Source organism: Canis lupus, chromosome 28 (genome assembly GCF_048164855.1).
Source record: "Canis lupus baileyi chromosome 28, mCanLup2.hap1, whole genome shotgun sequence".
NCBI lineage: Eukaryota > Metazoa > Chordata > Mammalia > Carnivora > Canidae > Canis > Canis lupus.
In genome coordinates this window covers 40225055-40240378 of record NC_132865.1, presented here as the reverse complement: position 1 = coordinate 40240378, position 15324 = coordinate 40225055, and the positions used below count along the sequence as shown (strand labels likewise).

Sequence of the window (15324 nt, the reverse complement as noted above, 5' to 3'; positions counted from 1 at the left end):
TGATCTTGTCGCTGTGTTGAATTAACTGAAAGCCAGTGATTTAAATACAGGACATTTTGCAACCTTGGTGCGGGCCCACCAGTGGTCAGTAGGTCTCCCAATCATAGTGACAAAGTGGTCCCTAAACATGAGCACAGGAGTGGGTAGGAGCCTCTTTAGATTAGGGCTGCAATGGAAAGAAAGCAAACCAAAATGTCATACTTAGAATGAATATATTTGCTTTTGCATTTTTAACTTTTTAGTTTTAAACAATTTTTGATCATAGGAAACTGCCTGACAAAGTCCAGAGGGGTCTCATATGCCCTTTACCTAGTTTCCCAATATGGTTACGTTATACATGATTATCCCCAAACCAGGAAAGTGAAATCCACATGATGTCTGTGCTTAGTTCTATGTCATTCTTTCACTTGTAGAGATGTGTGGAAGTACCCCTGAAATCAAGATACGTATCTCCTTTGTCACCACAAGATTCCCTGGTGCTAGCCCCTCAGTTACACATGACTCTTTCCCCCAAATACCTACTCATTGGCAATCACTGTTTAATTTTCCATCTTATAATTTTGCCATTTCAAGGTATGCTATAAATAGAATCATACATATGTGACATTTTCATGTAGGCTCCTATTATTCAGTGTAAATGCCTTTGAACTCCATCCAGGTTAGCATGTACAAACATCTAGGTACTTTCCATTGCTAGTAGATTCTGTGGTACAGATGTGCCACAGCTTGCTTATCTACTCACCTTTACACAAATTTTGGATGTTTCCACTTTGGGTTATTACAAACAGTTGATATGAGTAGTCATGTGAAAGTTTAGTACAGAAATAAGTTTCCATTTATCATCCAGTACTATGATTGCTGGATCATGATAAGTATAGTTTCTTAAGAAATTGCCAAACTATCTTCCAATTTGGCTTTTCCACTTTACATTACCATCATTTATTGTCAGCACTATTTTTTTTAGTATTAACTAAACTGTTCTAATAGGTGATATTTCATTGTACTTTGCCAGGTACTTTGGAAATATTTTTCCTCAATGTTATTCTGATTTTTTTATCCTGTTAACAGCTATTTTCATAATAAGAGTTTTAAATTTTGTGCAGTTCAATTGAAAGATGGAAAGGAAAAAGTAAAATACTATTAATACATGATGTAATTGTCTATGTAGAAAATCTTAGGGAATTGACAAAAAATACCTATAAAAATAAACAAATTTAGTAAATTAAGAGATTGAAATGTTAAAATACAAAATTCAATGCAAAATATTGGAAAACTGAATTTTAAAAATGCCATTTACAATTTCATGAAAAACAGAATAATTAGGAATTAATTTGATAAAATTTTGTAATATGTCTGTAATATTTTTATAGATAAAAATAGTATCTAATAAAAAGATGTATATTTTGTTGATAGATTGAAAGATTCAATATTGTTATTTTGTCTGCTGTCCCAAAATTGATTTAAAAAAATCAATGCAATCTTGATCAAAATCCCTACAGATTTCTATCTTAGAGGTTCACAATGTGGTTTCATAAAAATAAAATTTTTTAAATGGGTCTCTAAAAATTTTTGTTCTCTGTTTAGTTTGTTCTGTTTCCTTTTTTTTTTTTTTTTTTTAGTTTTCTGATTTTTTTTGGATTATTTTTTATAAATTCCTTTATGTCCTTTTTATTTTGCTCTTATTTGCTACAACCCTTTGTGTATTATTTTAGAGCACTCTTAGTACTTACCTTCTACACATTTAACTTATTAAGCTCTACAATCAAAGATATTATGTCACTTCACATATAATATAACTTACAAAATACATTTTCATTTGTCTCCTCTTGGCCTTCGTGTTTTTATCATCATAGACTTTACAGTTATCTCCATCATAAACCTGACACTGCACTGTTGCCACATTTTGCTTTAAACAGATAATTATCTCTTTTTTAAAGATTTTATTTATTTATTCATGAGAGACACAGAGAGAGGCAGAGACACAGGAAGAGGGAGAAGCAGGCTCCATGCAGAAGCCCAATATGGGACTCGATCCCAGATCTCGGGATTATGTCCTGAGCTGAAGGCAGACACCCAGCTGCTAAGCCACCCAGGCATCCCAATAATTATCTTTTAAACAAGTCTAAATACTCATTTTTATCCAAGTAATCACCATTTCAGTTGCTCATCATTCCTTTGTGTAAAACCAGATTTCCATAAGGTATCATTTTCTTCTGCATAAATGGCTTATTTTATTACCTACTAAAATGCAATTCTGTGATGAATTCTTTTAGGTTTTGCTTGCCTGAAAAAGTCTTTAATTAATTCAAATTCTTTTTTCAAGGATATTTTGTTGGGTGTAAATTTTCAATTGTCTGTCATTGCTTTAAAGATGCTCCAATGCCTTCTGTCTTATACTCTTTTTTAATGATACTCTACTGTCATTCTTATCCTTGTTCTTTTGTATATAGTATGTCTTTTTCCTCTGGCTACCTTTTATTTATTGCTAATTTTGAGCAATGTATTATAGTTAGCTATGCTGTATAGTTTTTCTCCATGTTTCATCTGCTTATATTGCACTTAGCTTCTTGAATCTATACGTTTTATACCCTTCATCAATTTGGAAAATTTTTACCCATTATTTTTTCAGATATCTTTTCTGTCTCTTCCTCTTTCTATCCTTCTTTTGAAACTCTATGCGCACAAATTCTAATTTTCTTGATCTTTCCACAACATATTGCTGCTCTTTATTTTTCCAGAATTTTTCTTTTATTTTGGATTAATTCTATTACTCTGCTTTCATGTTCACTACTCTTTCCTTGTACAATGATCTAATCTAGTGTTAATTTTGTTGACACAAATGAACAAATCCTTTTTTTTTTATTAAAAAAATGGAGAGTTTTATATGAGCCCAAGTTAGGACAGCTGTCTAGGATATACACTCTTTATCAAAAAAAAAGAGTGCTTTGGGGAAGGAATATTTAGAAAAGGGTTATATAAATTTTTTCATTAAGAGTTGCAAATCATGACAAAAAGCATTCTAGAAATTACAGATCTTATCATAAGCTTTTAGTACATGAAGGAATGCCTGGCTCCAATCTTATGGGGACTAGGAAGGTTTTACTCTTCATGTTTGAAATGTTTCTTTTTAGATTATTTGTTAATGAAGCATATATATAATACGTGCTCAGGGCAGAAGTAGAGGCTATGCTTTGAGGTTTTCCTGACTCTAGTAATGACTGAAGTATGGCTTCTGTGAGGGTCCGTGAGCAGGATCTACAAATATTAGAAGTCAAAAATTTTCTTTATCAATTCCATTCATCTTTTTTATTTTTAATTATCTTACACTTGTTAATACCTCAAGAAGTTAGTATCTCAAGAAGTTAGTTCAACTTTGTCTTTTTATAAGTTCCATGTGTGTAAATAACATTATTTCCTCTAACTTCTTCAATATGTGAGGCAACATGTGAACATATGAAGAATAGACACACATGGTAGAAAAAAGTGAAAGATTAATTATAATGATATTCTTTAACTTTTCAATTATTTCTACCATGTGTATCTATTCTTCATCATTTTGTAGTAACTGATTTTCCTTCCTATTATTTATTGTGGTTTCTAGCTTCTTTGTACGCTTAATAGTTTTTGCTTAGATCCCAGATATTGTCAATTTAAATTTTTGGTAGTTTATGGTATTTTTGTATTTCTATAAATACTCTTGATGATTTGGCTTGTCCTATTTGTATATTCCATGAGTTAAAAATAGTTTTTTTAATATATTTTTAAGGGTAGGTATAAAAGAAAAGACTACAGATAGCCCTCAAAATATAAAAATATTTACTGGATTGTCATTTAGAGAACAGGTTTTCTGAGTCCTGCTCTACCCGATGCATTACAAATTTGAGGTTTTCCATTATGGCTGGTAGAAACATAGTTTTGTTTTGTTTTTAAAACATATATTCCTCATTCTATCAAAATTGAAAAAAAAAACAGCTCTAAGTAATTCAGAATCACTTTTGTGGCACAAAGACAGTATTGCATGGATTGTTATTGATGCACAATATTTTTTCCTTCTAATTCTCTAAACTGTGTTTGCAAATTTCTATAACATTGGAAAAAACACTCAGATCATGATAAACGGGCATATTTTTCTTATGGCTGATCTTAAGGGGGTGCTTCTATAGTTTCTTCCTCAGCTGAAATTCTCAATAAAGGATTTTGGTATATAATCTTTATAATACTAGGATATTCCCTCTCTGCTCCTCATTTGGTCAGAAAGTTTATTATAAGTATTTATTGAATTTTATCAACTACTTTCTCAGTCTATTTGACATTGTCTCCTTTGATACATCAGTGTAGTGGAAACAGTGATTCATTTTTTTTCTGTTCTTGTTCTTGAAAACATGCCTTTAAAGTGGAGACTTTATTAGGACTGGGTACAGATCATGGTACAGTAGTCCAGGATTGGTGGCAATAACAATACCAGGACTTAGAGATGAGGAATTCTGGAAGTCTTATAGAAGAAATTGTCTACTGATGGTTACCATTAAAGAGTTTATGAGTCTTTCCTGAAATAGCTGGTATAAGCAATCAAATCATTTGCTGAAGCTACACTGAAAAGAAGTGCAATTGAAGACGTTTAATAGCAAGATCAAGTTAATGTAATCAGTAAGGTGTGGTTTTGGTATTTAGTGTCCAGACTGAGTGAGAGTGATAGTTTTGGTCCTCAAATTTATTCCATTATTGTTACTCCATATCAATGTTTCCTCATGTCGATATACCTTTTATTTCAGAGTATAGCAAACTCACTAGTCCTTAAGTTTGATTATTTCATTATACAGAGGATGTTAATTCACTCAGTAATTTTCTCTTTTATCTTGTGCCTGCAGACCTAGAATTTTTATGTGCTTTGCCACACAGGAAGAAGGCCCTAGACTAAGACACATATCAGGCTACATTTTTTTTTTCAAGCTACATTTTTGATGTGAGTCACCTAACGCACATGTAGATGATCTCCACACACTTGTTCCTTCACTGGTTCCTGAATACATTGATCACATGTGAGTTCCCTGTGGTGACTTAGTTTCTGAACTCCTGGCCCATGCCACAGGAGTCACCAGATGACTCCGGATCTTTCACTTTAATTTCATACTAATTCCTTGATTTGCTCTGTTGGATTCCAGTGTTTCATCCACAATTTGTTCTCTTCTATTATAATACATATATATCTGCTATAGCCATTAAATTCCATTAGGATTATACATGTTTGTCTTTTGCCCTAATTTTCTGGATTCTGAGAGTTATTGCACACTCTGAACAATACTCTACTACTGTTTCAAGGAAGACATTATCAGCTAACTCTGAGAAATATTTTCTTTTCAGGGAGGGGAGAAACTCTTAAATGAATGGAAAGTTTTTGTGATCTTAGATGCTGTTTAAATTATTATTTGGTTTAGTAAGTTTTTCAACTTTTAAATGAGTCACAATAGTTTGTCAATATCAGATATAAATAAGACTGTTTACTTGTTTAGTCTTCACATCTTCTACTTAACAAAATGCAAAAACACTTTGGGTTTTTTCCTTAAGATTCATTTATTTTTGAGAGACAGAGAAAGGGAGAGCACATGAGCAGGGGGGAGAGATTGTGGGAGGGGGAGAGAGAAAATCTCAAGCAGACTCCGCACTAAATGCAAGGTCTAATGCAGGGCTGAATTTCATGATCCTGAGATCATGACCTGAGCTGAAATCAAGAGTCAGACACTAAAGTGACTGAGCCACCCTGGCAGCACAATGTTGTTGAGTTTTCTTAATCCATCATTCTGGGATGCTCAGAAATGTATTTAAATGCTTTATTTTTATAAAAAAGACAGAAAAAGATGTCTCCTTGTACTCTGTATCAAAGAAGTACTTGTTCATAGAAGTTCTCAGAGTTTATTGGAGCTCACACAGTTTAGCTCATTTGTTCCCCATCACAGCCTTTTGAAGCCAAGAGGGTATCATGACCCTCTTCATGTGGCAATTCTACATACAAACAAATAAACCTCTACAAGTAAGAGATTATGTGTTTTGTCTTAACTCCCACAATAAATGATTTCCAAAGCTAGGACTGTGTGTTAGACACTAATTTTAAAACTTAAACACTGTACAAGATCAGGACCATAGACTCTTCCCATTGGAAAATAATGTTTTCCAAATTTCAAAAATTTCCTTTCACAGGTAAAAAAATAAAAATGAGCAATAAAATCTACTTACTAAGATTTAGATTATTCTAATTTGAGAGGCTTAGACAGTGTTTAGAGAAGAACATAATTTCCCTTTGTTAGATTAATGGCTCCATTTAAAATCCTAAATTTTGAGCAAATGCCTTCAATTCTGCAAAATTGCAAAGAATTAAAACAATTAAACTCTTTAATCCACTGCCAAGCCAGAATTTAACATAGCCAGGCATTTTAAATTCTACCATTGTTTACTGTTGCTCAGATATTTTAGTATCTTCACTTCTAATTGCTATTGCTTTACTCAGAGCACATCATTCACTTTACGTCCTAACATAATCAGCATGGCATTTTCCCTAGAATGTGCTAGGTTACATTAAAAAGCAATGATAACAACTATGTGATATAAATATTTGATACTTTAATATCATGTATTCATAGCATTTATCTAAAAAGCTGTTATAAAAATATATGCCTCTCAAAGTATATCACTTACAATTTAAAAAGAGTATCAATTTATCCTGCTGCCCATACATTATTCATAATAGTTATGCACACCACTCTGTAACTATGACTGGAAGGTAAGTGCAACTATAAATGACTCTGGGTGCTTAAAAATATTTCTGTAGAAGTTAAAACACTTAACTTTTTTTTTCCCTGAAAACTTGTAAATGTGTTATTAGAGTAGGATTGATTATCTGTAGTTTGAAAGTGTGGATTATTATAGATAAGAGGTATCCACTATCAACACTAAAATTTAGAAGTGGTATTATGACTGCTAGCATTGATTGTGAAGATGTGCATCTTACAGGAGACAGATCACTGGTATCTCTTCATATTTCCAGCAAGAAAGATTTGGGGACAGCCTTCCATGTTATTTGAGAGAGAGGAAGTAATCACCATGTAGTGAACTTGCCCCATCCCTACTGCACTGTCCTCCTCAAGGCTAACTCTGTTGGTCCTGGGACATAGAAAACCAACTGTTCAGAATATGAAGAAGATGCCCAGGAATACGCCTCATGTAGTTTGATAATTTGGGGCGTAGTTAAAAGTTGAACTTGTAAAAAAAAAAAAGTTGAACTTGTGGTTCAAAGGGGAAAAAGGGGACCAAAATTGTTTTCAGTTCACCAAGTACTTTCACGTTTTTCCTCCCACTCATCTGTCTCATTGGTGATGCTGTGGAGAGGCTGAGAGGGAAGTTGAAGGGAGCAGACTACATTTGACAGGCAGAGAAAGTATGGAGTCCTGGGTGCCCCAGAGGAGTTTGCATCTATTCTGAAGCAAAGGTGGACTTAAAGCATTATTCCTCCCTCATCTGCCACCTGATTGAACTAATATGCTTCCCTAAATGTCTACTCAATTTCAGAGTTGTGACTCAGCCACCAAAGGTAATGGACTCAAGGACACTTTAAATCAAGTTTATTGCTTCAACCTTTAATTTTACACTCTAATAACATTATCTTTTACTTGCAGAGGTAAATATCTTATTGATTCTCTTCAACAACTTTACACCTTTAGTTTACTTCACCTGTATCTACAGATGAGCACAGAACATAAAGTGATTAAAAGTCAGGACATATGACTGGACGAAATAATCTGATGTTCAATTGTGTTTCACATGAAATAAGTTAAAGCCATCGATTTTCCCATGAGTTCTTATAAAATCTTCATTAACAAAGTTCCAGATATGAAGTATGCCATTGTCAAAAAAAAAAAAAAAAGTTTAGAGAGTGTAAATTCTGTTCTAACTAGTTACTAAGAACATCTTTGGGGTATCTTGTTTGTCTGAAATCACAGGGCTATCTATGCTTTCCATGCTGACAGGATAAGGCTGTGACCCCTGATTTTGGCTCAGATCATGACCTCAAGGTTGTGACATCAAGCACCATCTCACGCTCCACACCGAATGTGGAGCCTGCTTAAGATTCGCTCCCTCCATCTCCCTCATCCTCTTCCCCCCCCCAAAACAAACAAACAAATAGGAGAATATTTGCTTTATTCATTAGATTTTCATAGTGACTAGGTTCATATCTGGAACAATGCAATAAGATTTTGTATGATGCAGTCATATGTTGAGAAATACAGCTGTAGAATGGAAAATTGAAATTAAGTTTGTAAAATGATGTTTTCAATGATTCTGAAACAGGAAGAAGAAAATAATAAGCAATAATCCTACTTACAGTTTTTTCAAATGAACATTCTTCTCTAGATATGAAAAGGAAAAGACACAAATAGGTAAGGACAAATCTAGAAAATATTTTTTACTAAAATCTTGAGAATCAATGTTTGTCTATTTACATCCTTTCATTATTATCTTTTAGAAAGTGTCTGGGGATTTTATTTATCATGTCACACATGCTATATTTTATACTTCTAGGAATATTTTTCCTCAATAGTGCTCAGTGGAGACAGTAAAATGAGATTCAATATTTTGGAGGTAGTTCCAGGAGATTTGGATGTAAGGGGATGAGATTTGGAAGAAAGGCAGGCAGAGACAGGAGAACCCTGTCCTGAGAGGAAACCACCCTTAAAAGGATTTTACACCATCTTGGAAGGAGTCCTCCACCCTTTCCCATATGTAGGTAGATGACAAAAACCTGAGTGGCTGACAGGCTTATGGAGGGTTAATCAGATTAAATAGCCCACCAACAAGCCCATAAAAACCCTTAGACTTAGAAACTCCCATACAGCCCTTTCAGGTCCCCTCCCTCTTTGGGAGTTTTATACTATCACTCAATAAACTTTGCTGGCCATCAGTCTTCTTCTGGTCTACCTCTTTGTTCTTTGAAGCCACAGGACCAAGAACCTTGGGCACCAAAGGAAAAGAAATCCTGCAACAGTTACACAGAAGAAAGACAAGTGGAGGCTTTCATAGAATTCATGAATTTCATGAATTTCATACAATTTCATTGTAATTAAAAATGTGATTTGTCATGGCAATATGTAGTCCAATAAATAGAAGTTATTTAAGAAATACAAAACTAAAGTGAAAAAAGGGAAGGAACGAATCACTAAGATCTGAGAACATGTTAAACAATTGCAGAGTCCCCAGCATCAGTGTGAATTACCAGCTGTGGTGGTTGTTGTTAAAGGCCTCTCTTCCAGTCACTAACGCAATATGATTGACGTCTCTTCTGTTGACAGTTTGCTTACCACCATCACACATTTGGTTCATCCGAATATATATTCTCTTATAGTAAAGATTTGATATCTACTATTCTTCAAAAAAACCATGATTCCTGGCAAAGAAGGCAGACAGAAAAGTAGGCTATTTTTGGCCAAAAGCAAAAACATAATTTTCAAAATGGAAAACGTTGATTACAAATGAGTGGAACACATGTAACAGTGGCAAGATGTGTGAGCAAGATTGATTCAGGATATGATGGGTTGGTTGTGAAATAAATATGTGTTTCTAATTTGGAGGCATATTAAAAAAAATATAAACTATGCAAAATATCTAGTGTACTATTTATTGAGTAGCTATTAGTATATAAAAGGCCAAAATCAAATAGGCTGTTCCTATAAAAAGAATGTATAATATTCATGTAACTGGTATATTAGCATATCATATTTTATTGCATTTAACCATGAATACCAACTATTTTTCAATAACTACACCCCTAAAATGATGTATGGAAAATATTGCCTTTCTCCTATTGAGTAGTAGCTCACTGAAAAGTTAGTTGCTGGAATCCATCAGCTCTTAATCAGTTTTGATTATTATAATTTACCATGTAATTAGTAACTACACCATTTCAAGATTTTAACTCCAAATTTGCTTCAAACCTTGCCTCTTCCTCTTTACCTTCTCTCTTTTTTTTTCATTATTTATTTATTTATTTTAGAGCGTGAGATCATGAGCAGGAGGCACAGAGATAGGGAGAAGGAATCTCAAGCAGGCTCTGAGTTGAGCATGGAATCCAACCTAAGGCTCAGTCTCACAACCCTGAGATCATGACCCTAAATTACAACCTAGCTAAAACCAAAAGCTGGACACTCAACTGCCTGTGTCAATCAAGTGCCCCTTCACCTCCTCCTTTTTAAACAAAGCTTCTAGGCATTAGGCATAGGAGGAGAAGCTTGACCATATAAAAGAATATATGTTACCTTCACATATGATATAGTCTCATCATTAAAAGGGGATGAGTTTAAAGACAAATCCAAACAAGAAATTTTTATTCTTTAGGGAATTATTGTTATCTTATATAAATGTTCCTTTAAATTGAGCATAGATGATGAAATTAATGAAAGGACAATATTTTTATTTATATTTTTAATACCCAAATCACATATTTAAGTAGCATTGTATTTCTAAGTATATACAGCCAAATACCTTTCTGTTTAATTGAAAGATGCAAAAATGGACTCTAACAAACCAAATAAGTCAATAATAATCAACCAATCAATTGTACCTATATTAACTTAGGTATTTTTATTCTATATTTTTGCCTATTTAAAAACCTTAGAAAACAATATACACATATTTTTTCTTTTTTTCTGTACATTTAATGCCCTACCATATCAACATACCACATTTTATTTATTCTTTGCCTACTAGCTAATTTTTTTTTTTATTTTTTTTATTTACTTATGATAGTCACACACAGAGAGAGAGAGGCAGAGGGAGAAGCAGGCTCCATGCACCGGGAGCCCGACGTGGGATTCGATCCCGGGTCTCCAGGATCGCGCCCTGGGCCAAAGGCAGGCGCCAAACCGCTGCGCCACCCAGGGATCCCCGCTAATTTTTTACTATATATGCTCCTTATCTCATGTGCCCTTAGTGCTTCTCTAGGGTAGACACAAGAATTATAAATATGTAGATACAGGGTATGCCCAGTTTCAGTGTTACTACATTCTTCTAAATTATCCTTCAAAGTGATATACCAATTTATATCAAAGGCAAAAGTACCCATTTTCTCATCACCAGCACTTAATATTGTTAAAGCATTCATTTATGTTGACAATAGAAGGAAAAAGTTAGCTCATTACAATTTTATTTTTAAAGACTTTTAAAAAATTTATTCATTCATGAGAGACACAGAGAGAGAGGAAGAGACGTAGGCAGAAGGAGAAGCAGGCTCCCCACAAGGAGCACGATGTGGGACTCGATCCCGAGACTGGAATCACGCCCTGAGCCAAAGGCAGACACTCAACTGCTGAGCCACCCAGGCATCCCTACAATTTTAATGCCTAATATTCTTGTGTATAATGAAATCAAGCAAAAAATAAAAATAAAAAATAAAAAAATGAAATCAAGCAACTTTTAATTATAGCATCAGCTATTTAAGAGCCATTTTGTTCTGACTTGCTTCATCATAACATTTGCCCACTTTTCAACTTATTTTAATTTGATTGCTTCTAATTAACTTGAAATGCTATAAGACAAGTTTATGAGTATTTTGAAGTATTTATGCTCTTGTTTTGCTTTATTAATTTGTCTCTAATGCATAAGTCTGTGTGTCTTCTGTATTCGTGTGTGTAGTTTACTCAGTATATTTAGTGTGTGTATGTGTAGTCTATTTAACCTTTTTCAACATAGTTTTATGAATAAGGCATTCAATTATTTCAAAATGATTTATTGGGGGATATCATTCTATTTCTTTAAATAGATTCAAATTCCTGCTGCAATAGATAGGATTATTAAATCACTCACCCTATCTGTCTTTATTTAACTTTGAATTCAGCTTATCCAAAATGAGACGAAGTATTTGACTGCATAATCCTTGTGGAATCAATGCTAAGAACAAATAGAACTGCAAAATAATAATAATAATAATAATAATAATAATAATAATAATAATAATAAATATTTACAGTAATCAAATTGTTAGTGGTAGCATTGGTATGTTTGTTTTCATTCTTTGATTTATGATTTTTTGGGATAAAGCAAATTTAGTAATTATCCTATCATCATTGAGAATGATAATTTTCTGCAGAGGAGATGAGAAAGGTGTCAACTGAAGGTGAGTGAGATTATGTGAAAATACTCTAGTCCTAAATTTGACCTACAAGTGTCATTATGAACTCATGATGTAGAATATCACAAATATACATACACAGAAGACTTTCACTGATAGGAGGGAGAAGTCTTTGGCAAACCAACCATTATAACAAGGATAACTCAAAAAGTAGAATAAAACACAAACATGTTTGCAAATGTACAAGATTTGCTGAATCAATAAATGCTAAAGGGCCAAGAATCTACAGGGAGACCAAGCTGGAAAGGTGAGATCACAGTCTTCCCTGCTTTTCCCTGAGGACATTTGCTGACATTGATCACAACTAAGCAGTTGAGCATCCAGATTTTCACTAATTTGTCCAGGAACAGTCACTGCTGGAAATAAGAAATCAAAAAAGATTTTGACCATCTCTCAAAGAAGAAAGACAAAGATGAAGACCTGGACATTTCCTATGAGACATTTGCCAAATTCTTTATTCTCTAGAAAAAAGGTCAGGGCAGCCCTGGTGGCTCAGTGGTTTAGCGCAGCCTTCAGCCCAGGGTGTGATCCTGGAGACCCAGGATCAAGTCCCACATCGGGCTCCCTGCATGGAGCCTGCTGCTCCCTCTGCCTGTGTCTCTGCCTCTATCTCTGTGTGTCCCTCATGAATAAATAAATAAAATCTTAAAAAAAAAAAAAAGAAAAGAAAAGAGGTCAAAGCTTTGTGGGTTTGGGTTAGGGTTCAAGGCTTCCAAGGGAAGGGGCTGATGTGAGTGGCAGGAGGAGTAAATCAGCCTAGACTGAAATTAGCTAAGTCATGAAAACATTTCTAAGACTAACTTGACTGGACCTAGAATGGAGAATTATGTGCCTACCAATCATGGTCTTCAACCAGACGCACACTTTTGATTCCTAGTCATGGGGCCAGTGCAGTATGAATCAGGCAATGTTTCCATGATGTGGATGCCTTAGGAACTTGTCTCACAGTTACTTGGGCTTTCATTGTCCCCAAGGCCTATTTTAAAGTATTCAGTCATTGGGCCAGTATCCTAGCCAAATTAATGACAGAACAACTGAAGTTTTCCACAGAGTTTTACCATTTCTCAGTCTTGTTATAAGCCATGAACAGAGTAATCCAAAGTCTGTTCTGACATTTCTTCCATAGAAGAGGGTTTCCTCTCTCAGAAACACTCTTGCGTCTAGTGGTTCACCAGTCTAGTCTGAGCACAGACTCTAAAGTTTGGGTCTTGTGATCCTAGAAACCAGAAACACTAAGCAGTGGAGGGCCAGCCCTATTCAGGGAGAAAGCATGGTTTTCCATTGTTGTTAAAAATGTTAGCATCTGGGCTGCCCACGTGGCTCAGCGCTTTAGCACCACCTTCAGCCCGGCCTGATCCTGGAGACCCGGGATCTAGTCCCACATCAGGCTCCCTTCATGGATCCTGCTTCTCCCTCTGCCTGTGTCTCTGCCTCTTCTCTCTCTCTCTCTCTCTCTCTCTCTCTCCCTGTATCTCATGAATAAATAAAAAAAAATGTTAGCATCTGTCTTTGTCATCTTGGACTGCTATAATAGAATACTATACACTGAGTAGCTAATAAAAAATAGAAATTTATTTCTCACAGTTTCTGGAGTCTGGGAAGTTGAAGAGCAAGGCATGAACCACCTCACAGATTGGGTGTCTGGTGAGAATTTACTTCCTGATTTATAGTTTGGCTGTGTCCTTACAAGGCAGAAGAAACAAGGGAGCCCTCTGGAGTCTCTTATAAGGCACTAATTCCATTCATGAAGGTGGAGCCATAGATTACCTTTCATACAGTTCATATTGGACTTTATCACATGAAAATGTTATATATAAGCTGTGTGTTGATCTGGAATTATTCTGGTATTGGAAGTATTTTAAAGGAATTAAAATGTTTTAAGGAACTAAAGATAGCTGTTCATCTAAAACTCTGAATTTTAAAGCTGAAAGAATATTAAAATTTCAACTAATACCTGCATAGTAGCCAGCACCAAACCAGGATGTGTTCTGGAGAGTGTCAGTGAAGGCCATGTGTCTCTTGCTCTGTTGGAATAGCTTGATGCAAAATGCTCCCACTAAAAAAGAATAAGAAAAATGAGATAAAATGCAAAGTAAATAATAAAAATGTCCTAGCTATCAAAGATATTGAGAACAAACTTATAAAGAGATGTGATTAACATGTTATAAAAGACAGATTACAACATGAAGAATGTAATAATAAGGGACTCAAAGGATGGATTTCATAGCAGAATGAATACAGCAGGGGAGAAAATTAATGAATTGGAAGATAGGTACTGAACATGTTTCCAATAAAATCTATTAAATTTCTTTAGCTATTACCAACACAGTGAATGTAATTTAAGAAAAATTAACTGAGATTGTGCATTTGTATATTTTACTTGTTTCTAAAGGATTCATATTTATCCTTCTATTGTACTAAATCACCCCGGATTTTTTCAGAAAGTAAAAGCCATACATAATCCTAAAAATAATCATTTGGATGTATATCTATATACAGTATACATCTTTACTATTTTAAATAATAATTTAATACCAAAATATCATAAAATATGTATGACCATATCTTCTACTTAATAAAACAAATTCAAATTTGACTACAGGTCCATATAAAAAAGTCAAATTTTTCACTTGGCCACTCCATTTAGTGATTTAGTACATGATTTTTCTGGCTTGTTGTTGTTTGTTTGTTGTTTTTTGAGACATCTTTTTTTTTTAAGAATTTATTTATTTATTCATGAAAGACACAGAGAGAGAGAGAGGCAGAGACATAGGCAGAGGGAGAAGCAGGTTCCCTATGGGGAGCCCAATGTGGGACTCTTTCCCAGGACCCCGAGATCATGCCCTGAGCCAAAGGCAGCGTTCAACTGCTGAGCCACCCAGGTGCCCCTTGAGACATCTTTGAATCCAGTCAAATTATTTACTTTATCTTAACTTTAACTACTCAGCCACTTCAAGGTCTATTTGAATAAGTTGTTTCATTTATTTCTCAGAATTATACTTGTTCTTTTTGTATCTTATTTCCATTTACTTTCAGTTTCTGTTCAACTTATGATCCAAGTGTTTCTCTATTTTAAATCAAAGTTAGCACTCTGAGCTTTCACTTTTATCTTTGTGTCTGAGTTCAGGTTGTGTCTTTGTCAGTTTGGCCTG

General features: G+C 34.4%; 1 long non-coding RNA gene across 1 annotated transcript in view; it reads left to right on the top strand.

Moving 5' to 3' along the window:
* Positions 1-15324, top strand: part of LOC140620026 (uncharacterized) — a 61800-nt gene that overhangs the window by 32979 nt on the left and 13497 nt on the right. The window contains exon 2 of the long non-coding RNA XR_012019773.1: positions 8341-8429. This is a non-coding gene — a long non-coding RNA (uncharacterized lncRNA). The remainder of the gene's footprint in view (positions 1-8340; positions 8430-15324) is intronic.